Raw genomic sequence first — 18,477 nt, forward strand, 5'->3', positions numbered from 1 at the left:
CTTCACGTGGGTCTGTAGGTGTCTAAGGATGATTAAAACAGGATGAAAAACTGGCAGTTCTAGCTTTATATTGTGTTTGTCTCCTTTACTATCTTATTATTTGGATCAGATTGTTTCTGCTCAAGTCTGCACAAAATATTAGTCATTTGGGAGGACTTTTATTCAAAACTTATAGAATAAGATCTGTCTACCCAAACCTTCCCGAATATCTCTTCTTCCCACTTCAAAACCGATGATACCAAGATAAGAATGACTAAGATACTTTCAAAATTTACAGGGGCATCATAATAAACAGATTATCCAGATTTACCTCAATCCATTCTAGACCATCGGAGAACACCAAGAAGGCTCCAGTCATCTATTTTTTCTTAAACTTGCCTAAGGATATGAGAGCTTGAAATATAAGCTGGGTGAAGATGGTAATTTCTGGACTTGAGTCCACCATCTTCTTCTTTTGCTGACATTTCAAATAAATCTTTTGCATTGCTTCAATAATTTATGCTCAATTCATTGAGTCTTTTTCCAGTGGTAAGTAAATGGACTTGAGCTCTGTAACAAGAGCATGCTTGATCACACACAAAGTAGATCACACATGTGTGTCCATGCAAAGGTGTGTGACACTGGTGTGTGTATTCGAAATTACAGGGTGTTATGATGTAGCTAATGAACGTTGGTATATGAATCTGTTTCTTTAGGTACTGGACCATGAATTATTTTAGGAATTCTAAGGGTACTTTGCCCCAAATGGTATAGGAAATACACCTCAACTAGCTGCCCGCATAGAGGCCTGGATGGTGAAGCATCTCCTCAATTGCATTCAGGCTTTGTGGTGGATCAGGTTGTTAATATCATCATGCCTTCTAGAGCTTCAGGCTGTGGGACCCAAGTTTACTCCAATTCCAATTGGACAAGTGTTTAATGGAGTTTTTTTTTTTTTTTTTCTCTCAGAAGCAACTCACCTAAGGAATCCAGCTGACCCAAGACCTGGGAGGATCTTTTCCAACAAATTAGTGAAGCATCACTCTGGTTACTCTAAATATTTAAGTGACTTAGGGAAGAGTCCTCTCTCTTTTACCTTTTCTTTCTCAATTATCTCATCCATCCCCAGAACTCTAATTACCATCTATATGCTAATGACTACCAAATTTATATCAGCAACCCACTTCTCTCCTCTGAGTTCCAAATTGAAACTTCCAACAGCCTAATTTACATCTATTTTGAATGTCTCACTGATATCTCAAGTTTAAATTGTCAAAAATTAAACTATTAATTTGTACTTTCCTCCTTCCCAAACTTTTAACTTTCCCAAACTTTCTCTATCGATTTCTCAAGACAGTGTTATAAACCTCTTGGGAATCTGTAGGAAAAAAGGACAAATAATCCATTGGAAAACAGACATAAAAGAAAAATAGATAATTCTCTGGAAAATGGATGAAAAGCCATCAAATTTTACTGATTTTAAGATAAAGAAATTGATTGTAATATATATCTAACACTTAAAAGACTAACTATCCAAAAATTTAAAAATAATTGTATGCCTGAGAACAATACAAATACAATTGAACAGCTCCTTGGAAGGAGGATATTCTACAACATCCACAAAATTTATAGGTGCATTATTCTTTGATCCAGAGACCTCACGTCCTGTCATGTAAATAATTGTGAATTTTAATATAAATACATATACAAAGCTGTTTATTGTGGCATTAACAAATGATTAGAAGCAATTTGAGTATCCAGCAATAAGAGTCTGGCTACAGAAGCTATCTTCCATCTAGCAAAGAATCACATGATTAATAAAACAAGAAAATTTCTAAATATACACTTGGAGAGATTTTAAGAATGTGTTTAGGAAAAAAAGTGAATAATCACGATGATATTATGTCAACTTTTATAAGAGAGTAAAGTGATAAGTATTAATATATTTACTTCTATCTATGTAGAAAAATAAAATATTAAATTAAAAAAAAACTACTAAAAATGGTGGAATGATGTGGAAGGACAGAAATGGAGTGAAGTTTCCCAGTACCTACTTTAAAAATAATTTTGTCTTTGAATCATATAAATATGTTACCTAATCACAAACTTTGCATTTATTAAGTAAATACAACTACATAGAATGTTAGGAAAAATATTAATTCATTGTAGTCAAGAAGGTGTCATCTAGGACTGATTTAAAATTATAAAATGCATTTATACAATAAATGATATTAACATGTTAAAGAAGAAAATATTTTATTATGTTCAAAGTTTCAGAAATAATAAAATATGTGTTGGAATTTAATATTCTCAAAACATATCTCAGTATTTTCTCTTTCCCCACTCTGTTATATTAAGAACTCATGTTTTGATATGGCTTTCAAACTCCAGTACACCACAAGTCAAGTACACAGTACTTGAGTGAAGAGCATACCTATTAATTTAATGTAGTACTGATGAGTAGCAAATAATTAATAATCACCTATAGGGGTTTAAAATGTTTCTGATCTTCATATATTTCTGAATTTTAAACATTCTCTCAATTGATAGTTTCAGTATTTTAAGAGATAGTCAACATAACTGACCATGGACAAGAAATCATAGAAACCATAGAAGAAATGTGAAAGAATCATTAAGGCCAAGTGCACACCTATAATTCCAGCTACTAGGGATGCTGAGGTAAAAGAATTGTAAACTGGAGGCCAGGCTGGGGAACTTAGACCCTGTCTCAAAATTTAAGAAAAGAAAAAAAAAAAACCATTGTGTGGGGTGCTTCTATGGTAAAGTGTTTCTTGGTTCGATCCCCCCACATAAACAGAAAACAAAAAAAGCAAACAAAAACTCATAACATGGATTATATAAAACAAGAAAGCTAGTGAAAGGAAGGGTCCTCGGCTTTACCCTCAGAGCTTTCCATGCAGTGGGGTGGACTTCAGTCTGTGATTTTGGATTTTGAACTACTAGGTGATGCTAATGATGCCTGTCAGAGAATGATATTTTGAATTTCACTGAATTAAACCATGAAACTAAGATTAATAGACACAGGGAAAAGAGAAAATGAATTACACAAGATGAAGATAGAGAAATTTACTGATTGGATGTGTATGAATCAAGCCTATGTTACAGCAATAAAAAAATACCTCAAAATCTCAGAAGCTGCCATACACTTGTGTACCTTCTATTTCTTTGCTCACTGTGTATACTACTCTTTTATAGACTTCTCTATCTGCTAATTTTCGGAAAGAATTGTAGAAAATGTGAAATTTTCTTGGACTGATTCTCTAAAAAATGGGAGACCACTAAAAGATTATATGTAGGAGAATGGCATTATAAGATCTATATTTTATTTGGGTCAGCAGGGAAGCTATGTGAAGGATGAATTTCCCAGATTAAATCAAAAAGGTATCTAAAAATTACCAATGAAATGTGAACTATTTAAACTCACGTTTAGGGGTAACTGAATTTGATAAATGTGCCAAGATATCACTATGGGGAAAGATAGTCATTTTAACAAATAGGAATAGAACAATTGGAAAACTCTAAGGGAAAATATAAAACTAGACCATTAATTTACATTACACATAGAAAGTCACTTAAAATAAACCACAGAATTAATATAAGAACAACATTTCTTGAAAAAATACGGCAAAAACCTATGTGCTTTGTGTTAGATACAAGTTTCTTAAATAAGTACCAGCTATTATAATATTGTCTATATTTCATATGAGTCAGTAGGGCAGAGAAAACATTTGATAAGACAAACTTCAAATGATTTTCAAAAGGTATAGTTAATAAAATGCAAAGATACGAGATGGAGATGTAGCTCAGTGGTAGAGTGTTAGTCTAGTATTCTCAAGAACTTGGATTTGATCCATAGCACTTCACAGAAAAAAAGAGAAAGGCGGGAGGGAAAGAAGGAAAGAAAGAAAGAAAAAAGACATGCCAGAGATTGAGAGAAAGAAAAATAATATAAAATGCATATCTAACAAATGGTTTGCATCCAGAATTTTTTAAAAAATCATACAACTCAATAATAAACCCAGTTTTTGAAATGCAAATCATTTGAGGGAATATTTCACACAAAAAAAGATATGGCCAGTGGCTCACAAATGATATATAACACCACTAGCCATTTGGGAAATGCAAATTGAAACCCACCATGAGATTTCACTGCCCAACTGGCCAGAATTGCTGAAGTTAAAACAAACAAACAAACAAACAAAATGACATGTGCAAGAGATAGTGGAGAATAGTTAAAATATTCATTTCTGATTAAATGTTTGCAAGAGGTATAACCACTTTGGAGAACAATTTTGCTGTTTCTTTCAAAACCAAACATATATTTTCCAAATGACTCAGGTACACTTATACTTTTTCTCAAAGGGTACAGAAATTCATGTTCACATAGACTTAATATAAATGTTAATAGCAACATTAAGAATAATAGACAAATTGGAAACAAATCAACTGTTCATTAACAACAGGTTAATGAATAAAATGTGTTCATATCTACATTATAGAATGCTGGTTTGTAATTAAGGGACTTTGGGGGTTTGATCACAGAAAAAGATATGACCACCTGAACCAGGAACACACAACAGACTTTACTGGATGGTGCTTGGACAAGATGGCATGGAAAGGCAGATCTGTCACGCTGTGAGACTCACCTGAAACTCAGGTGAATGAACTATCATGTAGAAGGGGAACTTCCAGAGGAAAGGTTCTCAGAGAAGGACATCACATATCTAGGAGATGTTGTTCAGCAGCAAAGAAGGGACTCGAGTCAGTGAACACTGGCCTCCATTGTCAATGGCCACAGTGGCTTGGGGTCTTGTTGTCATGAGGCTCTAACTAATCAATGCCCTCTAGATTCTATGTGTGAATCCACTTAGTACGCAAAGCTGGGAGGTCCTAAATGGATATTTCTAAAACAATTACAGTTGTAATATTTTGTGTTTTGTTCCAGCAGAGTTTTGAAATAAAGGATCTTAATGTACTCTTAAGAAACAAACTAAGGGTCAGTATACAACATTCATCCTGGCTCATATAGACAGTAATAATGAAAAGGAAAAATTGTTAATACATTCAACAGTGTGCTTAAATCTCAAAAGCATTATAAAAAGTAAAATAAATTAAATTCAGAAAGGTATTTATTGTGTGATTACATTTATGTGAAATACTAACAAAGTCAAAAATACAATGGCAAAAAGCAGAAAAGTAAAGTAGCCAAGACCAAGATTTGAGGAGATCAAAGGGGGAAAAAAATTGGGGGTGAGGAATAAAACTCTTCTATATTTTGATTTTAGTAGTAGTTATGTACCTGAACACAATTTCTAAAATGTGTAACAATCTACACATAAATGGAAGAACTTTATTGTTTATAAGTAAATAAAGCTGAAAAATAATGAAAAAACTCATTTAAATTAAGAATTATCTCTAGGAGAAATATGAATTAAAATGCATTTCTATCACCATACTATTTTGATCTTTTCCAATGGTAAGAATTGTTTGCCATTCAGATAATGTTTGTTGATCAGAGAAGTACCACAACAGACTGTATGTTGTTTGAAATGGGATATGGGACACATGCTTTTCGGATATGGTCAGCAGTAACAGTGGTTATACAGCTACCCTTTCTTCTTGTCCTGTAACCTTACTCAATTTCATTGGAACCCATTCTGTGCACTCTTAGCTTTGTATTAGCACAGGTCTATCCTGGCTTAAGTCTTCCAAACTTTCCCTGGGTCAGGAGCTTGTTAATCATTGTATGCTTTCAAGGGGGATGGGGTAATCAGAGACAAACGAAACGAGACTTAATGTCTATTGAGATGGAAACATAACCATAAATAATATTCTGTAGAGTTAATGTACTTTCATCCCATTTTGGAAGGACTCTTCCTAAAACAAAACAAAAGCAGCTAATTATGTAAGATAAAGTAAATACAGAAAGATTTTCTGAAGGTGTATTGCCCACATTTAATACAGTGCTAAAAATATTTTAAATGAATAATTTTGGGAAGTGTCTCACATTTATCAGCAGTGATATAGTACATGTTATTTTTTATTTCTTTTTTACCGAGAATTCAAAGTGGATAGTTCACCTTATTTCACAATACTCATCTTTATGTCCTCTAACTGTATGTGATAGATAATGTAAACTACAGTGTTTATATTTTATATTTTGCTGTTCATAAAGTCAGATCTGAATTCTGGTCTTGTTTTTTATCATCTTAGTTTAATCTCCACTCCTCTAAACACCAATACCCTCATCTCTAAAATGAGACAAATGATATCAGCTCTGTCTGCCACATAGTGACGTTATGAATATCAAGTGCTTCCTAAGAGCTTTAAATGTTGCAGATCAATCTATAAGCAGAGATATGCTTAGATCCAAAGTGTAATAATAATAAACAAACCATACAAGATACAAGGTCATTTTTATTTATCCATTTAAACAACAATTCAATTGCCCCTTTGTTTCACTAAATAAGTACTAAGTGCATCCTATGTGGCAGAGACTATCCCATTTGCTGACAATAAAGAGATGTAAAAGACACAGTGTTGTACTTCAGACAATCAGAGTCTGGTCTGGGAGAATGACATGAAAGAAGTTAATTAAAGTACAAGGTCATCATTGCCATAATAGAAATGCTGAGCATGCCATCGCAGAAGGAACAAATCATTCCATTAACTGGTGCAGAGAAATGCTTCATTTCTGTTGGTAGAAGGGTGATTGTCCAAGGATGAGCACATCATTCTTTGCACTGAGGTTTTTCACAAAGAATATAAACCTTAGCAATATTACTACAAGGGCTTTAAGCTGGATACATTAGTAACAGTCATCAATAATAGTCCTCTCAGTGTTTCAGAGTAACAAATTCCAACACATAATGTTATGCTTCTAGAAAATGACTGACAGCCAGCATCACTCTATGGCCCAGAAGACACAGGACTCAGGGACTACTGGAATAATAAACATACAAGCTGCCAACTGAGAGAGATTTGTCTGCTTAATTTCAGAGTCTTTCAAAATTGCAGCTCAGTCTGAGAAGAACTGATAATGATGAGTACAGGCAAACCTTGACTAAAAAACTTCCTGAATGATAGAGGTAAGTAGTTTGCAGATATCCTTAAGTTGTCACGATCTTGTATTCCTGTGAAAATGTTTTTCTCAGACAAAAATGTGAAAAAGTCTTTCTTTGAGATATTATTATTTCTCAAAGCTAATATTTCCACCAAGTTATGAGAAATATTAACCAGGTAAAATGATCTGAGCATTAATATTTGATAAAAAAAAAACTTAGATTTCATCTTTCAGGCAGTGAAGGCACTGTCAGAAAAAAAATGACAGCTAAATTAATTTTTGGAAATGATTATTCTGGCAGATTAAGGTCACAGGTAGAAATGGGAGTGAGATTACAGTTGACAGGAAAAAGGTAGAGTAGTTAAGAATAATTTACTGACTTAGAAGCAAGTTCATCCATGTGAGTGTGCTGGTGGTAGAAATAGTAAAATGGAATGTGGAAGAACTGTCCTTAGAAATACTTCTTAAAAAGCATTGATAGAATGTGATGAGATTGGTGAGAAGAAATTTAAGGAGGAGAAGTGAAGGATTCTGGTTTTGGAGTCTGGGTAGGCGGCAGTACCATTAATAAGATATGGCATATAAGTGGCATGGTAAGGCACAGAAGATAATGAATGCAACTTAGATCTGTTTATTTTCAAGATTCTGTGGGTTATCCAGGTATAGATGCCAACTTGACGGTTATAAATATGATGCTTGCACTCAAAAGGAAGATCTAAACTGGAAATAATCTTGTGGCATCATCAACTCACTTGAAGTTGTGGAATGAGATGGGATAATTCAAAAGGACTATTTTAATTGAACACAGAAGGACAAAATTAACAGCTAACCTGAAGATGAAACCTCTACAAAGAATTTTGAGGGATAATGTTGCACAGTAAAGGAAAGCAGTCTAGAATTGACTAGAAGAGAGCTTAAGATGAGGAGAGAAAAGCTGAGTATAGATAAGCAAGCCCCATGCTGCAGTAATATCAGTAGGTGAAAAAGTGAAAGACTCCAAAGTAGAAAATCAAGAGCACTGTTAAAATTAACACCATATCTTGGCATAGATGTTGAAGCCAAGTTCAAATTTTAATGGGTTCAGATATTAATGAATGTTGATAAAAAAAATACAGAAAGTGAGCATCAGTGGTTCAGAAAGATAACTTCAAAAAAGTGGAAAAAAAGATTGTAGCTTGGAAGGAAATAGACATGAAGGAAAATGATATTTTAAATTGGTTAATCACTTATGAGTTGGTCTTATTTTATGGAAGGGACTTATTATCAACAATAGAGGAATGTCAGAACTGAATTCTAGATCTAATTATTTCTACTGATGAAGACCAAATATGTTGATAGTTCAAAGTATGAATTTTGTGACTAGGCACCTTGTACTTAAATAAATTTTATGTAATAAGTGAGAACCTCAATTTATTTTTATATAATGTGAATGAAATTATAGTTCTTATCAGTTTAAAAGTTTACTGTGTTTGCACAAAGCAAGTACTAAATATGTATTAATTATTTTATTAGATTACCATTGCAGATTTATATCTATATAAATCTAGAATATTTTAAAGCAAATATATAGATATTTATTAGCTAATAATTTGACTCTGAATCAATTCCTGGTTGTTAGGTGGCAATAAATGTGCCTTTTCTGCATGGGAAGATACTTTATTCATGATTAGTAGGTCCCTATTTGAGTGTGGAGTTGACGAATAGAAATTCTTGAACTCCACAACAATTCTTATGCATGTTAAACAGAGAAAATCACTAGCGATCCAGATCTCTCCTCAACAGTAAAAACTTTTGGGTCTGTTTAGCCTCCATGTTTGCATTTTTTTTTTTTTTTTGCTTTTCCAAATGCTGTTTCCTAGATATAGTCTTATTTTAAATGTAAATTAAAACTATATTATCAACATAAAAATTAGAGTAAAGATGACCATGATGCTGACATTCTTAATCAGGTGGTTGAATGTAGGGGTTACTTAATCAGCACAGTGGTTGAATGTAGGGGTTGTATCATCAAGATTATTGGTTTGCATTTAGTCCAAACATAGATGGGAATTGGTTGTGAGAACAGGAGTTAAGCTTTTTATTTCTACAGTTGTAAGTTCCTTGACCATAAACCCTCTCTGCTTCTACTTTACAGTTTTATTTTTTTAAAATAATGCATGTAGACAAATTTTAGCTACACATATTTAGAGGGTAAAAAGTGATACCATCATTTTTAATGCAGTGTTGAAGGATCAATTCAAGCCAGCCAACCTTAAACATTTGCCATCTTCTCTGATGAGAACATTATCATTTCAATTAGGAGAAGATATTAGATTTTTTTTTTCACCATGGCAATTGAATGCAAAGTAAAACAGAGATGATAAGGCGATCTAAGAGAGACTGGTTTCAAACAAAATAAGGGATAAAGAAAAGGGAAGGGAGAAGAAAAATAAGAAGAAAGAGAAAGAGAGAAAGAAGAGGTGGAGAAAAGTGAACATCAGGAGAGTGCAGAGTATTAGAGGGTGGGGAAAAGAGGGTGAAAGTGGAGGAAATAAATGAGAGGGAAGAGGAGTGGGAAGCAGAAGATTGATAATGTCGCCATCACCACTTAAAGGGACAAAGGACTATTTAAATCCACACATTCCCAGCTCTGCAGACCAATGGAGAGGACCTAATAACATCAGTTCGTCCTTTCCAACAACAGAATCCCTCCTTCTTTCTGACTGAATGAAGGCAGGAGAAACATGAACTCATGGATGGGAAGTGAAGCAACTGTAATCCAAAGAGAATACTGAACAATATAAACTGAAGGCAAAAACCTAGAAAATAGAGAGATGACAAATAAAATTAATTAATGTATATGAAGTGAAATTCTAAAGAAAGAAAGAGAATCCCTTTTAAAAGTTTTTTTTTTTTAAGTGTCTTTAAGAAAATAAGAGCCAGTGTTGATGGAACATGTCCACTGAAGATAGGTGGGATGTGGGGCTGACTTCCCCCAGGCTTCTGATTTTCTGAAAAGTGTAAGTAACCGTTATGTTGTCTGAGTGAGAGGTTTGAGGAGATCTTTAGTTGTTTGCAACACACTGCGGAGCATCCCAGGGTTAAGACCATGTAAAAGGATTGCTATATGTCTTGTGAAGTGTCAGAGATTTTGGGACTCCCAGTTTGATCGTGATAATAACACAGTTAAAGGCATCTCTGGTGCATCTCTTTCACTAGATCCTTACTTCCTCAGAAGTAGTGAAGAGAACTTAGCATCTTTGGGTATGCAACATCTATCAGAGTATAGAATGTTGCAGGGATAAAACTAAGATGCAGGTGAAATTGGTTTGTAATTATTCATATATTAAACACACATGGGCACAGTTTCTATTACTTTTACTTTTAAACTACATCCTTCTAGATGTAAACTTTGTGCAGTTTTAAAAATTCATGTGAGGGAGCAATGGGAATGTTTTAAAAACAGATTGTGGGAGGAAATAAACTTTTTTATTATTAGATATAAAGTATTATAAATATAAATCCCTATCATTATTTGCAAAGTGCAAAGCATGATCTAAATAACTCCAGGTACTCATAAAATTATATGATGTGCTCTATTAAATGCTATAATTTGTATATAACGAAAGTTATATTTTAAATGATTGAACACTCAAACAGAAAAAAAAAACCACCAGTGGTTTAGAAAACAAAGAAAACTGATATGTTTTATTAAACCATCCTCCATGGTGGCAAGCAGATATGAAAAACATCGACACTTAGGAAAAGAAAAATCAAAAGTGTGCAAAATTTCTAAGTCTTCATGAAGCTTTCCATCATTCGCACTTGGAAGTGCGTATGTAATTTCACATATTTTGATCATAACTTTACACAACCCTCCAGATAACAGAGGGGAAAATGCTTCCAATGGCTACAACTAAGTGTCCCCATTTCTCTAAGCAGTAGTTGGACTGGGCGTCAGAAATGAGAAGAAAGTAACAGTAACAAGGAGCAGAAATTAAAGTATATATATATATATATATATATATATATATATATATATATATATATACTTTAATTAGTAGACATATATATATCCTTTAATTATATATATAATTATATATATTAGTAGACATATATATATGTATATATATATATATCTTTTAATTAGTAGTTGGCAAGGGATATATATATCCCTTGCTAACTACTGTTAAGATTAAATATATTTTCATTTTGTTTGGTCTCAACACAATGTTACATTGAGGGATAATTATGTCAGAATTTATCCAACTAAGAATTATGTTTTGTTATTCTTCTCATCATTTAAAAGATGTGTAATTGATGCTAACATTACTTTAACAGTGACAGTCCTAATCATTGATAACTCTTTTCCTCTTTGATGAAAAGTTTGTTTTATCAAGGAGAGAAATGAATTACAGTAGATGGGGTAGAGAGAGAAGATGGGAGGGGAGGGGAGGGGGGATAGTTGAGGATAGGAAAGGTAGAAGAATACAACAATCACTAATATGGCATTATGTAAAAATGTGGATGTGTAACCAATGTGATTCTGCAATCTGTATTTGGGGTAAAAATGGGAGTTCATAACCCACTTGAATCTAATGTATGAAATATGATATGTCAAGAGCTTTGTAATGTTTTGAACAACCAATAAAAAAAAAATTTAAAAAAGAGAAAAGTTTGGTTTATAACTGCTCTGAAAATATCAAAGCCAAAGCTAGATGGCGACAGATTGCAACTGCTTTCCAATTTAGAAATCCTTAGGGATGGGTATGGTGGCATATGCCACCAGCGGCTAGGGAGGCTGAGGTAGAAGGATCACAAGTTCAAACCAGCCTCAGCAATGTAGCAAGGCCCTAAGCAACTTAGTAAAGATCCTGTCTCTAATTTAAATTTTTTTTTCTTTTCTTTTTTCTTTCTTTTTTTTTTTTTTTTTAAGGAGGAGGTTGGGGATGTAGCTCAGTGGTAAAGTGGCCTGGATTTCAATCCCTGGTACCAAAACAAAAACAAAAACAACAAAAAACTCTTATGTCCTTTTTCTATATGCTATATTCTATGTTTTTGTTTAATCATAGTTTTTGAGAAGTAAGTGATCAGTGAACACTAAGAAGTCTATTCTTTTCAAGACAGGATTAACTTGGATGCTGCTGACAGCTGTCTCTATCCTCTTTCCTCTACTCTTAAATAGTTGGAAGTTAGTTGGAATGAGTTATTTGTTATGAAAAAACATTATTTCCTTTTTAAAATGAAATTAAATTTATTCTTGAGGTACTGAAAATAGTTTAATGTAAAGTTTTACCTATGATATATTGTTTAGAAAATTATTTTTTGTGGTGGCAATATTTAACACTTCCTCTTAAATATTTTATTCATAAAATAATTCAGTACTTTATGATAGTATTTTTAGTATTCTTTATAATAATACAAAGAATACATCTAGAATTCTTAGGCACAGAGGGAAGATTCATTGGATGAACTTAAAGTAGACTGGGTGACATAGGAAAGTCTAATAAGTGGGAAACAGGTGTCAAAGGATGTGAAACCAGAGTGCATCAGGTAACAGGACCCAAGTGGAAGTACCATGAATTGTCTCCTATTTGGTGAATTTACTCAAGATCTGTGTGAGGCAGCTTTCTGTTGCTATAACAAAATACGGTGAAGTAATCAGCTTAAAAACAGGTTTACAATTTGGGAGATTTCAGCATATGGTTAGTTGCTCCTGTTGCTTTTGAGCACATCATGGCAGAAGTGCATGGCTGAAAAATCTGCTTACCTCTGCTGGGAATCAAAGAGAGATGGTGGAAGTGATTGAGTTTTCACAATTCCTTTTGAGAGAGCGACCCCAATGACTACAGAAATCTCACTACATCTACCTCTTAAAATTTCAACCACTTCCAAATAGCTTTCAACACATAGGTCTCTGGGGACATTCTAAACCCAGACTACTCTGGCTCAGAGCCTCTGGTGCTAACAGAAGGTGGCTGAATCTTTAGGAGGTGAGGCCTAGTGGAAAGAAATTTTGCTGCTAAAGCCACGCCTTTGAAGGGGATGATGGGAGGTGGATCTCTTCCTCTCTCCTGTGCTTCCTGGTCTCCATGAGATGAGCAGCTTCCTGTACCACATGCTTCTGCCATGATGCATTGCCGAGCTACACGACCAAAAGCAACTCTGTGCCAAAATAAATTGTTCCTATTTTTAAGTTGATTATCTAAGGTATATTGTTACAGTCATAAAAAACTAACTAATACAACATTTGTTATTCTACTAAAGAGAGAAATATTGTAGTAAAGTGTTTAATTGTCCTTTTCATGGAGTTACCAATCTACTCCTTGGCAAAGACAAAGCAGAATCCTCAAGAGACTATATAAAACATGGTATTATCTTATGGGTATTTGGATTGCTGCAGAAAATGTTTTAATTTGGTTGGAGGATGGTTATAAAAATATTATGTTCATCATTTTTGGAAATGGACAAGGTGGTTATCCATACATGTATGGTAGCTCCATGAATGCTTCAATGTCATACTGGCTAGTGTCTTTATTCCTCATGAACATACATGTATGGTGGCTCCCAGGCCTATTTATGTTTCTTTTTTCTTTTCTTTTTTTTCCCCCTCAGTTTTTCCTTTTGCTTTTTCATTTTAATATGTCTCTTGTGGGGCTACTTTCATTTAAAATATTAACCAGAAAAAAGTAGCTTTTAATTTGGTCTTTTCAAAACATAGCAAAAATATAAAGTTTTTCTAGTTTAAAACTGAGTTTTAGTTGAAACCTATATCTGGGAAGGGGAAACAAAAGACACAATATTGCTAGATCATACATCATATAAATAATGGATGGAAGAAAGCAAACATTTCTAATTTAGTCTGAGTACAGAGAACTGTCAAACAGGATTTATCAGGCAAATAAGAAATGAAGCAGAATAACCACCTGTGTACAGCAATTTTTTGACAGAAATGTTCTGTTTTGCAAAACCATTCTTCATTTTGATTTTGGTACACAGGAGACAAAATAAAGGCTTTGCTGACACTTATGATTATTCAATATCGGTGCTCGTAATAAAAGCTAAATAAAAGTAAGGAAATTCTGTTTTGTTTTCCACAGTTATATAACACCACTTGAAGAATCTATGCTATTGGAACTCCATTGTGAAGACAGAAAATTATATTGGTTTGCTTTTCCTGAGGTAATTCACAAGCTCGGAGAATATTATACTTGTTAAATTTATTTTTTAAAGTGAGCTTATGTTAATTTAGTCCTATTTAATTTATTACATAAACAGACCAACCTTATATTGAGAGTCTTTTTTCTGTGATTAATGCAATTAAGTAGAATTGTAATAATAAAGTATACAGAACACATTTTTTGTTTTAGGGTACCTGGGTTCCAGATTCAAATTTGTTTTGTGACCTTGAACAATTTTCTCAGGTAATTTCTTTGTCTTTGTTTTTTGGTTTTTTTTTTTGTTGTTGTTTTGTGTTTTTTTTTTGGCTTCCTGAAGTGATTCCTAAGTGTTCCCTAAGAAGTTTAATAGAAAAAAAAGAAAAAACATCACTAAGTATGTCTCAAAAAGCATAAAAATAATAATAATAATAATAATAATAATAATAATAAAACAAAAAGAAGTTTAACAGCTACCCTAACTCCCCCAAGCAATAATCTACTTGATAGTTATGTCAAGCCTTCTGTGTCAAGCCCACTGGATTATTAAAAATAATAGGAACCACTTTAAAGGATGGACACAGATTTTATCTGCAAGCACAAGCTACTATGTCACTTTGCAAATCTCTGTCGTTAAGCCCCCTCTTGTTCATGAGGAGTAAAGACACTAGTCAGTATTACATTGAAGCATTGATGTATGGTTGTGGTTGCTCTCCTCCTGTAAAGTATTTCTGCTCTGAGAAGTATTATTTTAGGAATGAATCCTTAATTTATTTTAGGAATGTCCACACATGTGTCTGAACAACACATGTGCATAGTAAAATGACTTAGAAATAAGGAAATGAACTAAAATCTTAGCAAGGGCTGAAATTTATGTGCTTTCATTTTATTCTATATTCCTTTCTGTATTTTCCAGATTTCTCATATCTATCACTTTCATAAGCAGTGAAGAGAAGACATTCACTAGAGTGAAACATGACATACTGTAGGAAAACTGGCTCTGGTAGAAAGTCTTGATTAGATAAAAAAAAGGTTGCTGAGTGTCTTTCTTCCCCATCTCTCATTTTAGGAAGATGAACTTTCTAAAAGGCAGGGGTATTAGAGAAATCATCTCTAATATAAGTAAAGATATTTTTGTACAAACATATATTAAAAATTAGAAAATTAGTAAATAGGAAATAAAGTTTTGTTTCTCTTATTAATTTTAAACACACACACACACACACACACACACACACACACACATATATATATATATATTTTTTTTACCTTAGGGAATATAAGATTCGTTTCTTTATTTGGTGATTTAGTTTCATGTTCCCTCTCCAATTCAGCTTTTTTCAGTGGAACATCTTCTAAAAATAGAATACCATATTAACATTTTTGAGTTAATGTTAGTTTAAAAACATGATTGGACAGATTTTCTGCCAAGTGATTAACTCTTCCGATGTCTGTGGTTCAAAATAGTCCTAAGATGCGGCAGTATGGCTTCATTTATCATCCAAGGATTCATAATAAATTGATTCCTTAAAAATTATTTTTAGATGTCAAGCTTTGACTCTTGGAAGAGTACAAACATCAAAGATATACAAAATAAGATGAATTAGACATTAGAACAAAGAATGCCAGCTAATTTAAACTTCTAATGATATCAGTGTATTCTAGAAAATTGCTTCTTACCATGGAGCTCATTCCTTCCCTCCCTCCCACCCCTCTCACTTCAAAAACAGGCAGCAGAAATTCAAAGCAGCTGCAACTCAATGTACAAAAGACTGGAGTTTTTTGGTTGAATGAAATGGGGCTGCCACTCTTGGCTCACTTTCCTTCTCTTCAAGTTGGAACTGAGGGATTCTTCAAAATCCTTAGAATTTCTCAAAACAAAATTATGAACCCACCTTACAATTCAAGATTTGTCATTTAATTTTCTACAAATAGTTTTGGTTATGTTTTACAGGATATTTGAGACGAAAAAAACTGAAAAACTGGTCAGGCTTGGACATCCACGTTTTCCCTATTTCTTTGCTGTTCAAATGATCTGTGACAATCTAATAAACTTCATAAGTGCTGCTTTATAAATTATCTGTCTCTGATAGAATGGGAGCCACCACAAAAATTTCATCCTACTATTCTTAAATACTTTAAAGAGACTTGCAAGCAAGTTAGTTGATTTATTGAAAAGTCCCATTTCAGTGATAGGCAATTCTGGGGAATTTTCATTTAACCCAGTAATTAAGAGGTTGGACAGTCTGACATTTGGCTAGAGTTCATTGGTCATTTAAGCGTTGTTTTTAATAATGCAAAAGGAACTGGGGCTAGTGTATACCTCATGGAGGAGACCCAAATGTAGGGGTGGGGGTTCTCAGATATATAAAAAGCTATAGAACTACCAAGATTTGTACTACTCTTTAAAAATTCTTCAGAAAGAGGAAGGATATGATACCTAATAGAAGTTAACCACAAAGTTCTTTTGCTGAAACAAAGCATCTAACCAAATGTCTGCTCAGATTATTTCCTTCCCTACTTTATTTACACCCATCTTTCCTATCTATACAGTTTCAAAACTTGTATGTCCTCTTACTTATTAAATTGCAGAAAGCAAATCCAGATAACTGGCAAAGTGCACATCTTAAGAGTGAATTTATAGCTTTATAATTACAATTTACATGTGTGTATCACCATAAGTTTAGACATCGTTAAACTCTACCTAAGATCCACATCTTTCTTAAAGTTAGAGTGAGGCTATCATTGAATCAAATGTTTTTATAATTTGGAACTTGGTTCCAGAGTTGAGTGTTTTAGAGCTGCCACCTAAGTGGGTACTCAACAAAAATAACAGCAAGCACAGTCAGAAACACCAGAATAACAGAAACCTCTTTGGTTAAAACTTATGAAAAGGTGACTTTATATGCTACATTTGTTGTCAGTCTCCACTGAAGACCTAACCAGTGAGATTGGGCTCACAATCCAGAATGACCCTGGAATTTTACTTAGAAACGAGCTTTTTTATCATACTATGAGATTTAAATATTTAAATGATATATGAGGACTGTAAATATTCCTCCTCTGGGGAATATCTGATTTGCAGCACCTGTGTAAGGAGTAATATTTATTAACTTATAGGACCCTCGCTATTTCGCCTCACCAACCCAGCAAAAACAACATGGTATCATTTGTTGGGCCACAAGTGTATACTTCTCTGTGTATGGTTCCAAGGTTGGAGCGGTTGGAACTTTTTTCTCCTTGTTTAAAAGGATGGCACTGACAAGAAGCTATATTTAAAGTAGCATTGATATGAATAATAAGTATTAATTTATAGAAAAAATAATGTTCTTATTTAAATACAAATATTAAAACTGAGGGGGGAAATCACATCTAATAGTATTTTCATAAAAACGTTATTCTTCAAAGCCCCCCCCAATAGAAATACAAGACCCAAATTACAATAAGTAGTTGATCCATAATTTCTGTGAATTCACAATGCTAAAGTATATTTTAAAGAGGAAAGTAGATACATTTAACTTTATCCAGTTTTACTTAAGAATTCTCTTCTCATATCTACCTCCAGTGATCACAGAGCATGTGCTCAGAGTATATTTAAAGAAATAAAAAATATCCATATTATAACCATAAGGTTTTTAAAGTTGGAGTTGTTGATCCTATTTGTAGCTTTGACGGGTTACATGGATATTTGTGTTATTTGTGTTATTGATAATTTACTGTTAGTGTCACAAAGCCCAAATCAGATGTTACTCATATATAGTTTTATTTGCTTTGTTAAGTAACATCCACATGCTTATCATTTAGAGAAATAACTTCAGCAATTTCTCTTGAGAATTTACTCATTGGAAAAAGAACTTTTTAAAGGCTCTGGACTTTGAGGCAAAACAATTGGCATTGTCTCTTGTGTGTGGATGGATGTTTGTACTTTAGAGCAGTTTCCTAGCATTCTCTTTTTAAACAATGCCTAGTCTCAAAATCAACACTACACTCAATGAGGCTTCTATTTTTGTGTTCCTTGATCAGTACCAGGGGAAGAGAATAGAATGGGTCCTTCAGAAAGATTTTTTAGGGAGACATGAAACTCAAGGCAAAGCAAATCATCTAATGATTTCAAGGCAGTTCAAATTCTGGCTACCCAGTTCACTTCTGTGAACAATTGGTGCCTGATGAGTATCCAAAGGGCTAAAACATTGACTGCACATTTCTGTTACATTTACAAAAATAAAGCAGTACATATGCACAAAGCATGTGATAAAAAAAAAAACCTTCCCCATCCTT

At 33.4% G+C, this 18,477-nt stretch overlaps 1 long non-coding RNA gene across 1 annotated transcript in view; it reads right to left on the reverse strand.

The window, feature by feature from the left end:
- The window catches only part of LOC120888144 (uncharacterized), a 113,230-nt gene that overhangs the window by 36,228 nt on the left and 58,525 nt on the right, over positions 1-18,477 (reverse strand). Inside the window, exon 2 of the long non-coding RNA XR_005731638.2 lies at positions 15,469-15,554. This is a non-coding gene — a long non-coding RNA (uncharacterized LOC120888144). The remainder of the gene's footprint in view (positions 1-15,468; positions 15,555-18,477) is intronic.

This window comes from Ictidomys tridecemlineatus, chromosome 6 (genome assembly GCF_052094955.1).
Source record: "Ictidomys tridecemlineatus isolate mIctTri1 chromosome 6, mIctTri1.hap1, whole genome shotgun sequence".
NCBI lineage: Eukaryota > Metazoa > Chordata > Mammalia > Rodentia > Sciuridae > Ictidomys > Ictidomys tridecemlineatus.